Source organism: Pan troglodytes, chromosome 6, assembly GCF_028858775.2.
Source record: "Pan troglodytes isolate AG18354 chromosome 6, NHGRI_mPanTro3-v2.0_pri, whole genome shotgun sequence".
Taxonomy (NCBI): Eukaryota; Metazoa; Chordata; class Mammalia; order Primates; family Hominidae; genus Pan; species Pan troglodytes.
Window position 1 is genome coordinate 139,984,237 of NC_072404.2, and position 21,520 is coordinate 140,005,756.

Sequence of the window (21,520 nt, forward strand, 5' to 3'; positions counted from 1 at the left end):
TGGTGCAAAAGCAATTGCGGTTTTTGCCATTAAAACTAATGGCAAGGCCGGGCGTGGTGGCTCAGGCCTGTAATACCAGCACTTTGGGAGGCCGAGGCAGGCGGATCATGAGGTCAGGAGATCGAGACCATCCTGGCTAACACATGAAACTCCATCTCTACTAAAAATACAAAAAAAAAAAAAAAAATTAGGCAGGCGTGGTGGTGTGCGCCTGTAGTCCCAGCTACTCAGGAGGCTGAAGCAGGAGAATGGCATGAACCCAGGAGGCAGAGCTTGCAGTGAGCCAAGATCGTGCCACTGCACTCCAGCCTGGGTGGCAGAGCAAGACTCCGTCTCAAAAAAAAAAAAAAAAAAAAAAAACACTAATGGCAAAAACCACAGTTGCTTTTGTACCAACTTAATACAATTATTCACTAAACATTTAAAAGCCAAAATGAGGAGTACAAAGATAAATAGAACAGAATGTAGCAACTAAAGTGGTTTATAATTTAAGAAAAGAGTAAAGATATCTGCATAAACATCTATAATAAAACTTTTGTTATATATTACATACCATACAAAATAAAGTAGCACATAATTATAAGAAATATTTAATTTAAATATAAAATCGAGATTATATTTAAATACATATTTAAATTCTTGCTATTCGTAGGATACTTTAAATTTTAATAATGTTATTATGGACTAGAATACCAAAGATATTGATATGGTTTTGCTCTGTGTCCCCACCCAAATCTTATCTTGTAGATCCCATAATTCCCACATGCTGTCAGAGAGACCTGGTGGGAGATGATTGAATCATGGGGGTGGATTTTTCCCATGCTATTCTCATGATAGTGAGTAAGTCTCACGAGATCTGATGGTTTTTAAAAAATGGGAGTTTGCCTGAACAAGCTCTCTCTTTGCCTGCTGCCATCCACGTAAGATGTGACTTGCTCCTCCTTGCTTTCCACCATGATTGTGAGGCCTCCCCAGCCATGTGGAACTCTAAGTCAATTAAACCTTTTTCTTTTGTACATTGTCCAGTCTTAGGTATATCTTTATCAGCAGTGTGAGAATGAACTAACACAGTAAATTGGTACCTGTAGAGTGGGGCATTGCTGAAAAGATACCCAAAAATGTGGAAATGACTTTGGAACTGGGTAACAGGCAGAGGTTGGAACAGTTTGGAGGGCTCAGAAGAAGACAGGAAAATGTGGGAAAGTTTGGAACTTCCTAGAGACTTGTTGAATGGCTTTGCACAAAATGCTGATAGCAATATGGACGATAAAGTCCAGGCTGAGGTGGTCTCAGATGGAAATAAGGAACTTGGAAACTGGAGCACAGGTGATTCTTGTTATGTTTTAGCAAAGAGACTGGTGGCATTTTGCCCCTGCCCTCCCTAGAGAATTGTGGAACTTTGAACTCGAGAGAGATGATTTAGCGTATCCGGTGGAAGAAATTTCTAAGCAACAAAGCATTCAAGGGGTGAGTTGGATGCTGTTAAAGGCATTCAGTTTCAAAAAAGAAATAGAGCATAAAAGTTCAGAAAATTTGCAGTCTGACAATGCAATAGAAAAGAAAATCCCACTTTCTGAGGAGAAACTTCAATCTGGCTACAGAAATTTGCATAAGTAACAAGGAGCCGAATGTTAACCCCCAAGACAAAGGGGAAAATGTCTCCAGGACATGTCAGAGACCTTTACAGCAGCCCATCCCATCACAGGCCCAGAGGCCTAAGAAGAAAAAGTGGTTTTGTGGGCTGGCCCCAGGGTCCCCATTGCTGTATGCAGCCTAGGGACTTGGTGCCCTGTGTCCCAGCCACTCCAGTTGTGGCTGAAAGGAGCCAATGTAGAGCTTGGGCTGTGGCTTCAGAGGGTTCAAGCCTCAAGCCTTGGCAGCTTCCACATGATGAAGGGCTTGCCAGTGCACAGAAGAATTGGGGTTTGAAAACCTCCACCTAGATTTCAGAGGATGTATGAAAATGCCTGGATGACCAGGCAGAAGTTTGCTCTAGGAGGGGGGTCCTCATGGAGAACCTCTGCTAGGGCAGTGTAGAAGGGAAATGTGGGGTCATAGCCCCCACACAGAGTCCCTACTGGGGCACCACCTAGTGGAGCTGTGAGAAGAGGGCCACCATCCTCCAGACACCAGAATGGTAGATTCACTGACAGCTTGCACTGTGTGCCTGGAAAAAAAAAGCCACAAAGATTGAATGTCAGCCCATAAAAGCAGCCAGTAGGAAGCCTGTACCCTACAAAACCACAAAAGCAGAGCTGCCCAAGATCATGAGAACCCACCTCTTGCATCAGTGTGACCTGGATGTGAGAACTGGTATTAAAAGATCATTTTGGAACTTTAATATGTGGCTGCCCTGCTGGATTTCAAACTTGCATGGGACCTGCAGCCCCTCTGTTTTGGCCAATGTCTCCCATTTGGAATGGCTGTATTCATCCAATGTCTGTACCCCCATTGTATCTAGGAAGTAACTAACTTGCTCATAGGTGGAAGGGACTTGCCTTGTCTCAGATGAGACTTTGGACTGTGGACATTTGAGTTAATGCTGAAATGACTTAAGACTTTGGGGGATTGTGTGAAGGCATGATTGGTTTTGAAATGTGAGGACATGAGATTTGGGAAGAGCTAGGGGTGGAGTGATATGGTTTTGCTCTGCATCCGCACCCAAATCTCATCTTGTAGCTCCCATAATTGCCACAGGTTGTGGGAGGGAACCAGTGGGAGATGATTGAACCATGGGGGCAGATCTTTCCCTTGCTGTTCTCATGATAGTGAATAAGTCTTATGAGATCTGATGGCTTTAAAAAACAAAAAAATCCCACGAGTTTACCTGCACAACTCTCTCCTTGCCTGCTGCCATCCACGTAAGATGTGACTTGCTCCTCCTTGCCTTCTGCCATGATTGTGAGGCCTCCCCAGCCACATGGGACTGTAAGTTGATTAAACCTCTTTCTTTTTTAAATTGCCCAGTCTCAGGTATGTCTTTATCAGCAGCATGAAAATGGACTAATACTGATATATTTAGCCAAATATTTATAAGGAATGTCTTTGCTATAGAAGTAGTCAGAGACTATGTTAAGGTACACTGTGCTTCTATAAAAGGGAAAGACACAGGCCTAGTTTTATCAAGAAATCAAGATTTTTTTAAATTTATAACTTTTGTTCTGAGGAACATTGGAACTCATGGACGTATACTTTTTAATTTAATCTCAAAAGTGACTCTTTGAATTAAGGTGAAAGTATATTTACCTAACTGAAAAGGAAATGGAGGCTCAGAGAGAGTTAGTAAATTGTCCAAGGCCACATATCATCCCCCCAGGTTTTCCTGGGAGTATAGTAGAGTTTCCTTGCCTAGCTAAGAAATTTTTCTAGCCTAATATATGTACATTGGCCTTGAAAATGCGTATCTCTATCCTTGCACTTGACACAATATTTAATAATTTAGTAATTCCCTACTTACATGACTTTCTTACTATGCTGTTAGGTCCTTGTGAACAGGAGCTCCGAGTAGTTCGTTCTTACAACTTCAGTGCCACTTATCATGTCAAATGTGGTGGAAGTGTTCAGTAAGTATATGTTGAATCAATAGATGTGTTAGTACATGTATATAGTCACATGTTGCTTAAAGATGCAGATATGTTCTGAGAAATGCATCATCAGCAATTTTGTCATTGTGCAAGTGTCATAGAGTCTACTTACACAAACCTTGATTGTACAGCCTACTGCACACCTAGGCTGCATGGTATAGCCTACTGCTCCTAGGTTACAAACCTGCACAGAAGGTTACTGCACTGAATACCGTAGGCAATTATAACACAATGGTAGGTATTTGTGTCTTTAAACACATCTATCTATGAAAAAGACATTTGCACATGTATGTATATAGCAGTACAATTCACAATTGCAAAGATGTGGAACCAACCTAAGTGCCCATTGACTAATGAGTGGATTAAAAAAATGTGGTATATATACATCATAGAATACTACTCAGCCATAAAAAGGAATGAAAGAATGCCTTTTGCAGCAATTTGGATGGAGCTGGAGGCCATATTCTAAGTGAAGTAACACAGGAATAGAAAACCAAAAACCGAATATTCTCACTTTATAAGTGGGAGCTAAGCTATGGGTAAGCAAAGGCACACAGAGTCATATAATGGACTTTAGAGACTCATAAGAAGGAAGGTGGGGGAAAGCTAGAGATAAAAATGTGACACATTAGGTATAATGCACACTACTCAGGTGACGGGTGCACTAAAATCTCAGAATTCACCACTATCTTGTTCATCTGTATAACAAAAAAAACCACTTGTACCCCAAAAACTATTGAAATAATAAATAGCTATAAAGAAAAAGAGTAAAAACAACTAGTATTCCCAGCAATACTAGCTATGAACTGTTCATTTGATATATTTCCCTAAAAAACACGTATGTAGATATATTAATTTTACAAAATTAAATGAGATTCATACTGTAATAAAAGACCAAAAAAATGTATCTGAACATAGAAAAGGTACGGTGAAACACAGCATAAAATATTTTTTTAAAGGTACACCTGTGTAGGGCATTTACCATGAATGGAGCTTGAAGACTGGAAGTTGCTCTGGGTTAGCCAGTGAGCAAGTGGTGAGTGAATGTGAAGGCCTAGGATATTACTGTACTCTACTGTAGACTTAATAAACACTGTACACTTAGGTTACACTAAATATATGAAAAAAAGTTTTTCTTTTTTCAATAATAACTTTAGCTTACTGTAACTTTTTTACTTTGTAAACTTTAATTTTTTTAATTTTTTGACTTTTGTCATAAGACAGCTTAAAAAACAAATCTTATACAGCTGTACAAAAATATTTTTCCTTATATCCTTATTCTGTAAGCTTTTTTCTACTTTTAAGTTTTTTAATTTATATTTTTTACTTTTTAAATTAAAAGAGAAACTAGGACACAAAAACACACATTAACTCAGGCTTACATGGGGTCAAGATCATCAACATCACTGCCTTCCACATCTTGTCCCACTGGAAGGTCTTCAGGCAGTAACATGCATGGAGCTGTCATCTCCTTATTTGTTTACTGATATTACAGAGGTCAGGGACCTCAAGATGGTTTTTTAAAAATAATTTTACTCTCCACATCTTATTCTGTTGAGGAAAGATCCTGAGTCCCTCCAAGCATGTCTAGAGCTGACTGCTTGGAATTTTAATGTCTCTTAGTCGATATGGTCCCTGGACTCAAAGCATCATTGGTTTTAAACACCGCTAATGCCAGGAGCAGTAAGCATTTTCCCTGAAGTTTCTGCTGATGCTCCTGAACAAATTTGTTTATTTTTCTTTCACTACTATTCAAACATAAATAGTACCCAATATCTAGTTTGTTATCTTTATCCATATATGAATGGCTGTTCCCAGAAATGAGTTGGCATAGTTTTGATTAAAAACTATTTTCACACATCTAGGAAAACAGCACAGCTAACTGTGGAGACACAGAGTGTGATCTAGAGGATTAATGAAGACCAGTGAGCACTGACAAATGAAGCTTATTTGTTCCCTTCCTATTACTAACTCTTATCCTCCAGGAAGAGGGGCTGCCTGGCAAAAGCAGAAGTTTCAAGTCCAGTGAGACTTAAGTATTAACCAGACTCTGTAGCAAAAAAAGCAAGAAATAAGAAATAAATTAGAAGATCATTGTATAGTACAAATACAACTTTTGAAAAGATAAAACAGGTATTTACTTGTGGGAATTTCAGATACATTTACTTAAGAGTTCAGCACGAAAAAATTTTTAATTCAAAGATACAATATTTATTTAATAAGCAAAAATTCTGTATCTGTTCTAAGCAGCACAAAAACTGCATTAAATATTTTGTTGTCATCAATTCATAACCACTTTAAAGCTTCTTGCAACATGTTCTTCTATTAGTAATAAACAATTCTAAAAATCCATGCTGATTTTGAAAACTCTTTGTTTTTTTTTAAATTTATTTATTTATTTTTATTATTATTATACTTTAAGTTTTAGGGTACATGTGCACAATGTGCCAGTTAGTTACATATGTATACATGTGCCATGCCGGTGTGCTGCACCCATTAACTCATCACAATAGCAAAGACTTGGAAAACTCTTTGTTTTGTGTGAAACTAATCCATGAGTTTTTTTTCAAACTGTTAACAAATGCTTGAGATTTTTAAATGAGGATTAAAGGTAGGGTTTTAGGGGCTACCTGATCACAGCATTTTAGGTAAATGAGCATTTTTCTCAAGATTGCCCATAGAATTCTCCGCATCCTCAAAGTTATCCTTCATGTCAAAGAAAATAAAAATGCTAAGAGCTTACTTAGAACAGTTAAATTTACTGAAGTGTATTTAGACACCTAATCTGATGCTCAAGGCAACAAACTAGAATGACGCTGCTTGTCTGAGAGAAGAATAAGCTCATAATAGCAAAAATAATTTCTCATTCTTTGAAAATTATCTTTGTTATTTTTAAAGCAAAACAGACCATACTCTACTCACTTATTAATTTCTTTTACAATAGTTGAAAATGTTTTGGAAGAACAAAGGCAGAGTAGGCATGTGGGCCATGGAAAAAACTTTACACTTGGCCAGGGCCAGCCTCAAACGTAAAACACTTTGGTCTGTCCTTAGAGCAACTGCTTGACCAGATGAACCTCAGCATCCTAATCCGAAACAGTATCTGCCAAAAGATAGGTGTAGCATCTCACATATGACAAATATCCAGTATAAATTAGCTTCATTCTTTTCTCTCAATTGCCATAAAGGTGTATAATGAGAATTGTGTTTTCATTTTTATTTATTTTCTCAGAAGTGACATTTTAGTTATTGGTAACAGTACCCAGTGACTGACTCAACTTTTCTCATACTCTTTAGGAAAGCACAGGTGATATAAAAGAGGATCGGTGCCTCAGGGACTCCTCAAACCTATTTGTATCTTGGCCAAATTAGGTTTTACAAAATACTGAAAGCAAATTGATTGATCTTGTCTAACTTTTATTGCTATTTAACTGGGCCAGAGTTTTCCATACACTTAATAGACTATCACTGAATGAAAAAACTTGACAGGTTCTGGAAAGTTGTTCCCCCAAATTGTTCTCTTATCCCACTTAAATAAGTAGTTTAAATATCCCTGAAAATTTCTGTTTAAGAAATGAGATTTCAGAATCTTCCTGCAAATTTTAACTCTATAATTTACTAAGCCATGTCCAATCATTATACCTGAGGAAGAATTAGTTTATGGAATTACATGCTAGATACAGATGCACATTGAAATAATAAGCTTAATTTAGAAGTACCCCTGAGAGTGTGGCTGAAGAATCTCTGGTAAAAGAATTGTGGCAATTCTGCAATACGAGACATTTCCTGGGAGCATAGGCTTAGGGACATTAGGTCATTAGGAATCCTGAGAAGAAGGGAAATTAGATGGCAAAGACACACTTCCAATTTCTCACTGTTGCCAGAACAGTTTCACCCAGATATGGTCATTGTTTATGAGTTGTTAATTGGTGCTGAGACATGTATAAGCATTGAGGAGACTGATTCTGATTTTCATGAGTTTCTGAGAGTATTGTTCATGCTTACAATTTAATACTATAGGATTCTCTACTGATAATGATACTCCTAAAATTCTTAATAAACATTCAGTAATATGATGAGATTCTCTGGGAAGATGAGACAAAGGAAATATCTGTAAGATATTTTCTTCAAAACAGTAATGAATAGCAAGGGTGAGTTATTGAAAAGGATTACATAGCCTGATGTAGCAGTAATGCAAGGTTGTGAGTATGGGATCTATAAGTCAGAAACTATCTTAAATCTCCTCTTTATTTTCCCAATAAACATATATGTGTATCTACCCCTCCTAAACTTTTTACAACCTCAGATGGCTTCTTCCCTTCTAATCAAATGTTATCTAGCTGGCTGGGCACAGTGGCTCACTTTGGGAGGCCAAGGTGGGTGGATCACCTGAGGTTGGGAGTTTGAGACCAGCCTGACCAACATGGAGAAACCCCATCTCTACTAAAAATACAAAATTAGCCAGGCGTGGTGGTGCATGCCTGTAATACCAGCTACTCAGGAGGCTGAGGCAGGAGAATCGCTTGAATCTGGGAGGTGGAGGTTGCAGTGAGCAGAGATCACACCATTGCACTCCAGCCTGGGCAACAAGGGCAAAACTCAATCTAAAAAAAAAAAAAAAAAAAAAAAAAGAAAAGTTATCTACCCACCTGGGCTTTGAAACTGAGCTTTCAAAAGAATTTTATCTTCTCTCTGCTCTATTATCCACTACCTTGAACCTTGTTCTTTCAACTGACTCCTGTTTCTGAATGCAATATAAATAAGAAACTCCCACAATAAAATATAAATATACAATTTTTCCATCACATGCCCATTTTTAATTGTCTTTCATAATTAGTGACTCAAAAATCTTTATCTTTTGCTCAGATTAAGCTAACTCAATTATAATTTATTTGATGATCAATATGTCAGATAGTTTTACTTGATGGCTCTCTCACTTTCCACTTCAAAATAAACACTAATTTCAGTGTAATCAGCTTTCTCAGTATCTTCTGAATCTGTATACTTCTTTCTCTCTCCATATTGTAACTTAATCTAGAGTAGCATCATTTCTCACATGCACAATGGTAATTTTTCAATTATACTAACATACTTGAATCTGTACTCACGAACATCTTCCCTCTTGTTACAGTGAAAGAATTTGTCTATGCTTCTCCCTAATACTAAACTGTCTTACAATAGATCCCATCCCTCAAGTTACTAAAGGTCTTTGATCACTTTTATCTCTTGCATTATCAATTTTTCCCTTTTGTTGATTTCCATCAACATACAAACCTGCTCTATTATGATCCTTCTTAAAAACTAAAAACTTTCCATTGATCCCACATAACCCTGCAATTATACTGTCTCAAGTCTCTTATGTTTAGAACAAAACTCCTTGCCTTTATTAGCCCTTTTTTCCATTCTCTCATCCTCCTTTTTTCTTATTTTCTCTGGAACCTACTTCAGTTAGACTCTTGTTTCTATCACATCTTCAAACCGCTATGGTCAAGGTAGCATGTAATCTATAAATTAAAAATGAATGGTCTCTTCTCAGTCCTTTCTTCCTCCATTTACCAATAGCATTTAGTACAATGATTTGCTCTTTTCTTTTTGAATTATATTCTTCATTTGATTGGTGGACTACATGGTTCTCTTCCTACCAATAATACTAGCTAGCTACTCCTCATCCTCCTTTGCCCAGATGCTCCTTTTTGTTCCAAACACCAAATGTTAGAGTGCCACAGGACATAGTTCTTCCACTCATCTTCTCAATGTGCCCTCATTCCCAAAGAAAATGATCCATATCCATGGTTTAAAATAACATTCATATGTTGATGGTTCCCAAATCTATATTTCCAACCCATATGTCTCCTCCAAATACAATCTCATAAATTCATTTCCCTATTCACAATCTCCACTTGGATGCCTATTTGGCATCTCAAACTTAACACAGCCACAACAGAACACATGCTATCACCACCTCCCTTCAACACAGGTCTCTTCACCATCTTGGGGAATAACAACTCTGTTTTTCCAATTGCTCAGGCCAAAAATCTTGAAGTTGATTTTTACATATCTCATTTGGTCATATTAAAGCCAGCATCAAATCCTGTCATCTCTGTATTCTAAGAATATCCTGAAATGAACCCTCCTCCATCCTCCACCATCACGACAATCCTTGTCCAAGCAGTTGCCAACACCTCTTTTCTGGATAATGCTTTAGTTCTCTAACTGGCCTTTCTGCATCTCATCTACATAGTTGATTTTCTATAAGGATGAATTATCCTTTGAAAATGATATAGATTATGTCATTCCTCCACTCAAACTCTCCATCTCAGTCCAAATACAAGCCAAAGCTCTTACAGAGACTGAGGGAACACTGTATGATGTAACTCCCAACCCATTCTCTTGTCTCTAAACATTCACTTGAGCGATCTTTCTGAATGAAAATCTGTGGGTGTCATTCCATTGCTTTGAATCTTCCACTGACATCTCCCCATTGCTTTGAGAATAAGCCCAGATTCCTTAGAAAAAAACATTCAGTACTCTTCATTGTGAAGCTCCTGCTTACTGCCATATTTTTGATTCCTACCATTTTCTTTTGCAAGAGCACCCTACTCTGCAGCCTAATTGAATTTCTTGTTTATTCTTGGTTGAATTGTATAATCCTATCTCTGTTTTGTTGCATAAGCTGTTCCTTCAGCTTCAGATAACCCCCACCTAGAATTCCCCTTTACCACCCACCCAAACTTCCCTTTCTTTGATTGAATAAGCATTTCCTTTGACTCCCTTCAACGATTAACAACTTCTTTTTTCCTCTAGACTGTGCTGTAGTAAAATTTTGTATATAGGGTTTATATTTTTTATATCTCTTCTATCACATTGTATTCAATTTGTTAGTCTATTTCTCTATCTCCCTTTTTGAACAATAAGGGCTTCAGCAATAAAAGCTGTATCATATTTAAGTCCTCACCATTTAGCACAGTGCTTAGTATATGCACAGTTTTCAAAAACATTGAAAGATATTTTTAACCAATACAAAATGTAGGCATGGCATGTAAGATGAATGATATACTTTGAAATTAAAACCATTTAACTATTTTACCATTTAATTTGTCACCATGTAACCATTTAACCAAAATCAAATGAAAAGATAGATGTCTAGAGAAAATGGAGGATAAGACGGCAATTTATGTTTTTTGTTGTTGCTGCTGTGGTTTTTAGTTCAGAAGAATCACAAGACAAGGTATTTATAAACTGAATTATTCTGATCACCACAAATTATTCCATTTAATATTTAAGAAGCTAAAATGTCTAAATAAAATATCCCAGGACACAATATAACTATCTTTGCTCTCTTTTCTGAGAATTTTTGCTCACCGAGTTACTACCTAATTTTCTATTTTGTTTTTCTTTACTTCAATGCATTCTAAAGCTACACATAATAAAAACAAAGGAAAAGTCAAGCCATAGACAGAAAGAAAACATCTTCAAAACATATATTTGATAAATGACTTATATTCAGAATATTATAAAGAACCCTTTCAATTCAATGATAAGAAGAAAAACAACCATAAAAAAATGTTCAAAAGATTTGAATAGACTACACTGAAGAAGCTATATTGATGGCAAATTAGCAAATGACAACATGCTCAACAGTGTTAGCCATTAGGAAAATGCAAATTAAAGCTACAAGATACCATGTAAAACCACTAGAATGATTCAAATACATTTTTTTTAAAACTGGTAGTGCCAAATGTTGGTGAAGATTTGGAGAAATTGGAAACCTCATACATGAGTGGTGGGAATGTAAAATTACATAGACACTTGGAAATTGAGTTTGGCAGTTTCTTTGAAAGTTAAACACACATTGGCCATGTGACCCAGCTAATCTACATCTGTGTATCTCTACTTAATAGAAATAAGAATATATGGTCCCCAAAACTGTGTAAGTGAATTTTCATAACAACATTATTCATTATGACCAAAAACTGGAAACACAACTAATGTCCATCTACCTGGTAGCAATAAAAAGAAACAAACTTCTGAAATATGCAATGACGTAGATGACTCTCAATGATAATAGGCCAAATGAATGAAACCAAACACAGAAGAGTACCTATTGTAGGATCCTATTTACATAACATTTCTAGAAAAGGCAAACCATGAGAAAGATAAAGCAGATTCATGATTGTCTAGTGTTCAGGGTAGGAATGGGGATTGTTTGCAAATTGGCACTAGGGAGTTTTAGGGATGCTGGCAATGTTGTAAAACTGGATTGTGGTGATAGCTGCAGGGTGATAAAATTTCAGCAAAACTCATTGAAGTATACTTTAAATGGGTGAAATTTGTGATATGTAAATTATGCTTCAATATTGATGTTAAATATTAAATAATATTATTTTAATTATAATTTAAATAAGTTCTATGTTGGATTATAAATTCATTATCCAGTAGAAATTCCTTCAATGATGAGTTTATATCCATGCTGTCTCATAGAGCAGCCATAAGTCATATGGGCCTCTGGAGAGGTTAAAATGTGGCTAATATAATTTAGTAACTGAATTTTTAAAATTGTATGTAATTTTAATTAATTTACATTTAAATATCTACATGTGGCTGAGCATGGTGGCTCACGCTTGTAATCCCAGCACTTTGGGAGGCCGAGGTGGGTGGATCACCTGAGGTCAGGAGTTCAAGATCAGCCTGGTCAACCCTGTCTCTACTAAAAACACAAAAATTATCTGGGTGGGGTGGACGCCTGTAATCCCAGCTCCTCAGGAGGCTGAGGCAGGAGAATCACTTGAACCCCGGGAGGCAGAGGTTGCAGTGAGACAAGATCATGCCACTGCACTCCAGCCTGGGCAACAGAGCAAAACTCCGTCAATAAATAAATAAATAAAAATCCACATGTGGCTAGGTGCTACTATATTGAATAGTAGATCCAGTACTTTATGTGGGTAAGTCAGTCTGCACAGAACTAGGCTGCAGAGATCTTAGAAAAGACCAAGCTAGATAGTAATGAAATCAGATGATTTAGGTGCTATTCCCAGGTTCTGAGCCATACAAAAATCCCATCATCTGATAACATGGTATGTGCTGCCTTTACATTGGTGCCATAATGCTTTGAACTACTACTCTAGTCACTTTGGACATTACCGGAGATGTTTTGTTTGTTATGGTAATGAAATTGTATAGATTAGGTCAACTGTTATTATAGCATCGAGTTTCAGGATTTTTTTGGTCACCTCTCCATTCTGACTAAATGCAGGTGCCATCTACATTGTTTGCTTCATTTTATTGTTCAGTCCCTATCTGAGCACTACTTCCAAAACAATCATTCCTTTGATTTGTATGACACTTTCCCATACATAAAATACTTTTCATATTAATTATCTCGCATGAGCTTTGTGACAACCTTGGGAAGTAGGAAGGCTTTGTATTGCTGCATAAATTTAATAGAAAACAAAAGTAACATTAGCAATTACCATTTATCAAAAAATTCCTTGACACCAAATACTTTATTAGAAACTTCATTCCTTACTTAGTCTCATAAACACATGTTTTATAGTTTAGGACTCTGAAGCTAAGTAACATTGTCCAAGATGAAACAGGAAAATAGTGGCAAAACAGGGTTTTTTTAGGGCAATGTATATGTGAATATATATGAGTGTGTGTGTATACATATATATGTATACACATATATGTGTGTATACATATATATGTACACATATATGTGTATACATATATATGTGCACATATATGTGTGTATACATATATATGTGCACATATATGTGTGTATACAGATATATGTACACATATGTGTGTATACGTGTATATGTACACACATATGTGTACACACATATGTATACACATATGTATATATGTGTGTATACCTATATAGGTACACATATATGTGTATATACATATATGAATAAATATATTCATTGTATGTGTGTGAATATATATTTACTCCAGGGCCCACTATAAAGCATGGACTAATTTCTAGAGCTCTTTTAAAATTCCTAGTACCCTTTCCATTTTATCAGAACTAGAAAGCAGTTGCTTTGACTTCTAGTAAAATCCGTTACATTTGGTGAGATTCAGGACAAGCCAAGGCAAAGCATCTCCTTCCAGGAGGTAACAATTAAAGAAAAGGTTTTATGGCAGAAAAGATTAAAATGGAGTATGTGGTGTCTTTTTAATCTGAGATAGTGTTATTCCTGTTAATTCAAGGAAGTGACTCAACTTTCAGGTGTGGAAACCTTGGCTTCTTCACACAAAGTTATAGACAGCTGGAGCTCAAGAATAGAATTGCTAAATTTACTAAATTGGCTAGAAATCTTCCAGAGTCTACTGAGAAATGTCTGTCTGTTTTGCCCAGGTCTGTCCTTGTTGGAGTGCTGTTAGGCAGAATGGCTGAGAAGAATGAACCAGGACACCAATGAACAGGGGGGAGAATGAAGAGTAGAAGCAGATCTCTTCTGACTTGGACATAAGGAGCTAGCCAGTGACATAACACAGTCCTCCATTCCTTTGAAACCCAGAATATATCCACAATATTCAGTGAAACTAAAAGTGGATAGTGCTGAGGAGGTTTTAATATTTGTGGGAAGAGATAAGAGATTATTTGGATATGGTAGTTAGTGACAATCCTGATGACAGATGTCTGTCTGCCTCAGTGTGGCTTTAGGTGATTGGGTTGTCCCTGTTAAAGAATCAGCATCTCCCAGCATTCTGTTCCCAATAGCACAAGATGGGAAATTCAGTAAGAACCCAGGACTAATCTCATGGAAAAACTCCTCCAGTTTGGACATTTTCAACAACCACATCCACAAAAAAATTTTTCAAAACTTAGGAAAATTAGATCACATTATTTTACTCTATTAAGCATTCATCTGTATATCCATTAGTATTAGTACTATTAGACATTTGGTTATTATGTTCCATCTTCATCATTTAGGCTACATAGGATTAGAAATTCAATGAAGAAAATTTAAAAACACTTTTTGTACTCGAGACTAGTATTTTAAAGTTTTATGTAACATATCAAGTTATTTTACCTCATTGTTAACAATTTTTCATTCTAATTTTTTCCAAATTTTTGGCATCTTGGAACCCTAGAGTTCCACAGTTGAAGGTGTAGATGACTTTCAAATTAAATAACAGTGATACAGGCAATTTTTAAACTTTTGATAAATTGGCATTTCATGTAATTGGATCTGATCTCAATATCAAATATGTATTCCCTAAGAGAAATGGTGTAATTTGATGCATGTGGTTGTTTTATTTTTATAAAGAATTTAAATTATTTATTCTTGGAAACATTTAACATTTCCTCTCAGTTCTGCATAATCCCTGGATCACAGAGTTTTGTGAAAACCCACTCATATTGAAGACAAGCTCCCTTTTAAGTAATTCAAATGAATGCTAAACTTATTCCACAAGTGGTTATAATATATTCCAAAAAGACGTTGATTGCACTGAGCTGTAATTTTTGTCATTTGAGGGGAGTGGTTAAGACTGAATAAGTATGTAGCCATTTAATTGCCAAGAAAAATAGCCACCTACATTGTGAGTCTCTGTTCTCCCAGTTATCCGAGTGAATTAACAACTAAAATAGTACTGGTAACTCATGGTAAAGCGGTTTTCAAAATTCTACGCCATGAACCATTGTCTTGGCTACCAGCCCAGCCCACAGACAGATAGGTAGTAAGGCTTCTATGGCTTTCTCCACCCAAGCATTTGGTTCTACTGACCTGTTGAAAGGCTGGAAGTTATCCCCACTGCCTCTTTCACTATAATGGCTTCCCCCATCAAATACCATTTAAAATATAAGTACGTCACTTCGGTGAGGAACTAACTCAATTAACACCAAGTATATTATCAAATAAGTACAATCATAAACACATGTGGTAAGGTTATATGTTACACCACTCCTTGGAGGAGCTTACTATCTAGGGGAAAGTAGGACCAGAAGGTAACCAGCAGGGGAGAAGTTAGAGTGATGGCAAAACTAGATTTAACAACACAGTTCTGGAAAGCTAAGATCTAAGAGTTTAAGCCAATAGCAGATTCTGGGACATAGAGAGAGAAAAGGAGAAAAGATAGGGCTGAAGCTAAAGGACATGAACGGCAATCAGTAATTCAATTAGTCAATGAAATATTTATTGCATTTAGTGCCTACCAATTTAGCACACTTGGTCTTAGATATCTACAAAATTTGGACAAGTATGAGACTGTATCCACAGAGAATTTGGTTTATGACATAGCCTCAGGCTGGCTTCTTACAGATGAGACAAGGTTGTAATGAGTTTCTCATGATACATTCAATAATAAAACTCTTTGGATGGAATCCAAGGCAGATTTGCCCTTGCTGAATCACAGTTTGTCATTTGTTAGAGAGATGCTCCAGTGTGTTGCATATGCACTGCTTGGTCACTCAAAAATTCAACAGGTACCAACAAATTCAGGAGCCACTAAACTTGAACATGACTTTCAGTATTAGCACTTTTCTTAATGTTAACATATTGTATATTGTAGAATTGTTTTACTGAAATACAAGTTACATTTTATCATCAGTTTTCATGATGCAATCAACTAATGTTTGAAATTTGCTAATGTATTTATTTTAAATTCGTAAAACATTCTTCACTCCAGTACAGCATTTCATTTATGAGGATTCATAAGAAAAATGTATTTTAGTCTTACCCAGTGTAACTGACTTTCTTTTATTTTATTGATGTTATGGAACATTTTATAGGTTTTGTTCTCTTCTTTGCTTCCACTATTAGGTAACTCAGAAACAAATCATCTTCCTACTTGATGTGCAGGACTGTATGGCATGCATTTTTGTGCATTTACCTTGTACATAACTTTGTTTCTTATCCATAGATTTTTTTAAATTTTTGTTGCAATAGTTTTCTGTTTTATTTTTATCCTGATATATATTTTTATCTTGATATATCCTATTTTATCCTGATATATATGTCCTACAAATATAAATAAACATACACACATAATATACACAATAGTTGACATTAATATAAGAAAAATATAAATACCAAGATTTATATTCAATATTATGGATTGTAAATTTGCTAGTAACTATCCGTTTAGCTATTGAGTGATTAAACTGTGTATAGGTATCCATGTACAAATACATACACATATACACATATATGCATATTCATAGATAGATAAGTGATAGATTTGTTATATCACTCATCTTTCTGAGAACAAGACAAGTAGTTCTTAATATTTTAAAATTTTATTACAAATAATACTACAGTGAATATCAATTGACAACTAGGTATAATGAAGCAATATAAAGGTGCTTCTCACTAGTTCAGTCATGTGAAGTTTTCTTAAGTGATTTGTGTACATACCAAACAAGAATGTTAAAGCAGCCTTCTTTTTTCACATTCGATGGTGAAGGTGGGATTTTCTTGTCATTATTTCTTATGTAAGACAAAAGGGCTTTTACTCCATAAATTTTACTTAGTTTCTCAAAACATTTCATATTAGTTAATGTTTTAAAAATGGAATAATAACTTTCATCACACAGCAAAATTTATTTTAAGGAAGGGAACTTCCAAACACACACACACAAATATTTATTATAACTTTATCCTTCTTATTCTAACCTGCAGACAATATCTGAAATAATAGAGCAATCTAATAGAAAGATGAGATTTGGTATTTAAAGCTTTTATTGACTTTTTCTTCAGCCTATGGATATATTTGTTATATAAAGTTAATAGAGAAATATATAAAATATTTAATTATTATTAAAGTACTTCTTACAAATAATGTTGTGTCAGTCAGGACAGACAAAATTATATCTTGTTAATGAAGAACCCCCATGTCTCAATAATTTCAATCAAGTAGTTAATTTTTTTGTCCAATGTGGATCAACTGGAGTCACTATTCATTGTAATTATTAAAGGCTTGAACTGGCTCAGGTTCCATCTGGACCACAAACCACATACGGTTATCAAACACTTGAAATGTGGCTAGTTGGAACTGAGATGTGCCCTAAATGTAAAATAGCAGATATCAATGAGTTATCACCAAAAAATAAATAAAAGTATTCAATTAATAATTATTAATTGATTACATGTTGAAATGATAATATTTGAGAAATATTTGTGAAGTATAATATATTATTAAAATTAATATCAAATTTTTCTTTTCTTTTTTAAATGTGGATACTAGAAAATTTTAAATTACCTAAGTGGTTTATATTATATGTCAACTGAGCAGTGATTGTTCAGATACCACTTGCACAAACTCCGAAGCAGGAGGAAGAGAATGTAGCAAATCATGCACTAACATTTCTACTAGGAAACAACAACACTCGCTATTTCCAATTACATTACAATGGTAAAAGAGACTCATAAAATCATGCATAATTTCAAGGGGTTCAAAGTACAGAGAAATACAGACCTGCTCTGTGTTTAGAAGGCAAGTAACTTTGAACATGACTTCAACATGCAGTCATCCCTAGATATTCATGGGGGATTTGTTCCAGGACCCCTACCGGATACCAAAATCCTCAGATGCTCAAGTCCCTTATATAAAATGGTGAAGTATTTGTATATAGCCTATGCACATATACCTTAAATCATCTTTAGATTATTTATACTATCTAGTACAACATAAATGCTATGTAAATAGTTGTTACATTATATTGTCTTTGTATTATTTGTTATTGTTGCATTGTTATTTTACTCTTTTATTCAAATATTTTCAATCCATGTTGGTTGAATTCATAGTTTTAGAACCCAACATGGAAAGCTGACTGTATACTCTCATGACTACAATATATATCCTTAATCTGTTCATACAATTTTGTAAGCACATTGACATCTTTTTAAATTTTTTTTCTTCTTTTAAACTTTTATTTTAGGTTTGAGGGTACATGTGAAGGTTTGTTACATAAACATGTGTCACGGGAGTTTGTTGTACATATTATGACATTGCCAAGTATTAAGCTCAGTACTCAATAGTTATTTTCTGCTCCTCTCCCTCCTCCATCTCCCTCCCCCTCCTAAAATTGACCCCAGTGTCTGTTGTTTTCTTCTTGTGTTTGTAAATTCTTATCAAAAAATGTTTTAAAATTTCATTTTAATTACTTCAGTGCTTACCACAATATTCCTATCCTTGATTTCCTAGCTTTGATTTATGTACTACCAGCAAAATAGAATACTTCCTTGAATAATCTCATGAATAACAGCATATAGATGGTTCTTACAGGAGAATGGGGACACCAAAAAGGATTTTGTTAATGTTTCTGAAAAATAAGGTGCAGAGGAAGAGGAGAAACATGAGAGACAAAGAGAAAAGAAATATAAAGTTCTAAAATCCCTTAAGGAAAGAACATGGCAAAACCTAGGCTTTTGGAGAGAGGTTACTCATCAAAGTATTCTTCAAAAGAGAAAGAGAGAACAAACTTAAGAATTCTGATTAGCATAATGTTCTACCTCACTACATTAGTAACGTGATGTTCTCCTTTGATGATTGTAGAACTTTAAGTTGTTCTTTTAATTCACAAGCTTTGCCAGGCATGTCATAGAATAAATAAATTCCTTATATTTATTTTGCCTTAAATGTAGCAAAAGCTCTTAAGCTCTTCTCTCAGCTCCAGAATTTGCCTTCTGATTTGTCTGTATTTCTTTTCTTATTGCTTTCCTCCATAGAAACATCTAAAATTCTAAGGTTTCTCTTGGTTCTTTATATTTATGTATATGTTATCTTCATGCCTCTTTTTTTTCTCACACAAAAAGCAAAAGCATATGTTATTTTCATGCCTTTTTTTCTCTCTATTAAGATAGAAGTTTGTTGTAATTCATCTGCAATTCTGAATTTAGTCTTCTGCAGCTCCAATTCTATTTTCTATTGCTTGTAATTTTGATTTTAATTATACGGTTGCTCTCATGGTTTTCTTGCAACACCTTCAAAATATTTTTTATCTAATTGCTTTTTTATTTTCAATTACTTTTTGTGTTTCTGTATAGAGCAGCACTTCCCACTAGGGCTTTATGCAATAACAGAAATGTCCCACATCTGTTCTGTCCAATCCAGTAGCCACTAGCCACATGTGGCTATATGGTACTTGAAGTGTCACTGGTAGGACTGAGAAAATGAATTTTTAATTTTTCTTAGCTTGAGTTAATTTAAATAGCCAGTTGTAGACAGCACAAATGTCAAATACATGCTTTCTCAAATACCAATAATGTTGAAAAGATACTCTTTTTTCGGCTGTTTTGGTAAATTAAGTTCAGAGTTATGCTCTCACATCGCTTGTTCTGAAAGGTATTCCCATCATCTGTATATTTTGTTGTAGCCTCTACATGGAATATTTTTATTTAATCATCCTAGAATAGGGAAGAGGTTTCCAGATCTAGTATTCACCAACAGACAAGTACAAGATTTTTTTTTTACTTTGTTCACTGTCTTCTTATAAGTCTGTGGAAGCCTCTCAGACTTTAAATGATAAGATGTAAAACTGATTATAATGGTATAGTACCTACCCAGTTTCCAATGGCTAAATTTAGTCTGCACTCATTCAGTATGTTCCAATGAAATATATTAGGGTATTTTTAAATTCCACTATCTAATCACTGATGCTCAAATCCATGAAATGCATGAAAACTATAATTTCCAGCATATAGATTCTTCAGGTTTCTACTTTTCTCTAGAATAATTAGTATGTCTCTAAAGCAATTATTACACTGAGGATAAACCTCCCAGAGTACAATGTGTCGCTTCTGGTTCACCTCCCCGGATCCACATCCCAGCTACCTACTTTGCTGTTTTCTGGGAGTCAGTATCCTAACAGCCCCTGAGTCCTTTGGACATGACCCTAGAAATTATTCTTCCCTTTTCATGTGACAAGTTTTTCAAAATTTCATATTGGATATTTCTTGCCACAGAGCTGGAATCATGAATTCTTCAAGGAACTGTGATTTCCTTTAGTGGGAATTGGTATGTAGGATGCTCACAGTTATTACATTTACATTGTGTCCTATCCTTTTCAGTGGGTAAAACTACAAATAATTATTTGCTTTATTACACATTACATACAAAACAGCTATTACAACAGCCAACACTTCCATCAACAATTAAAATACTAAAATATATAATTTTTTTAAATTTTATTTTTGATCTTAATATATCCCACCAAGACTATATAGTTACATTACTGCATTTTAAAGTGACTTGAAACTGTGAGGCTATGTTACCCTGAGTACACAGCTAGATCCATGTGTTTGATTTTATTTCTACTTTCAGTTCTTTCTTTAAAATTTTTTATTTTAAAATTATGTAAAACCTAACACCTTGGGAAAAATAGGAATCTGTAAGTCTATACTGATATAAATCAATAGATGGAAAAATAGATGAGAATAGAAGCCCATCTTTACACTAGAATGCCAAGGAATAATGTACAAAGAATGATGAAACCAGAAAACTGCTATTTGGCACCATCATAGTAATAATTAGTTCATGCATAAAATACCAATAGAAGCTAAAACTAGTGGGTAAAAGTGGGATGAGCAATAGGATTTTTGCATAGTCCCAAAATATCTTCCTGGAAACAAAACTTAATAACTACACAGGGGAAAAGAAGTATCTTTACAGTGAAAAAATCTCACAGATATACCAACTTAATCAAGTGATCTAAACTTACATCATATGCAACCTGAAAAAACTGCAGTGGAAAGAGCACAGTATCACCTCTGAGACATTCCTATCAAAAATACATAATTTGTGTCTAAAGCGAAAATATTAGACAAACCCAAATTGAGAATAGCAAACAGAATGGCTGGCCTGTAATCTTCTAAATATGTCAAGATCATGAAGATAAGAGAAAACTGAAGAATTATTCCTCAAGGAAAGAGACTATAAAGACATAGCAACTGAATGCAACACATTATCCTAGATTTAATTCT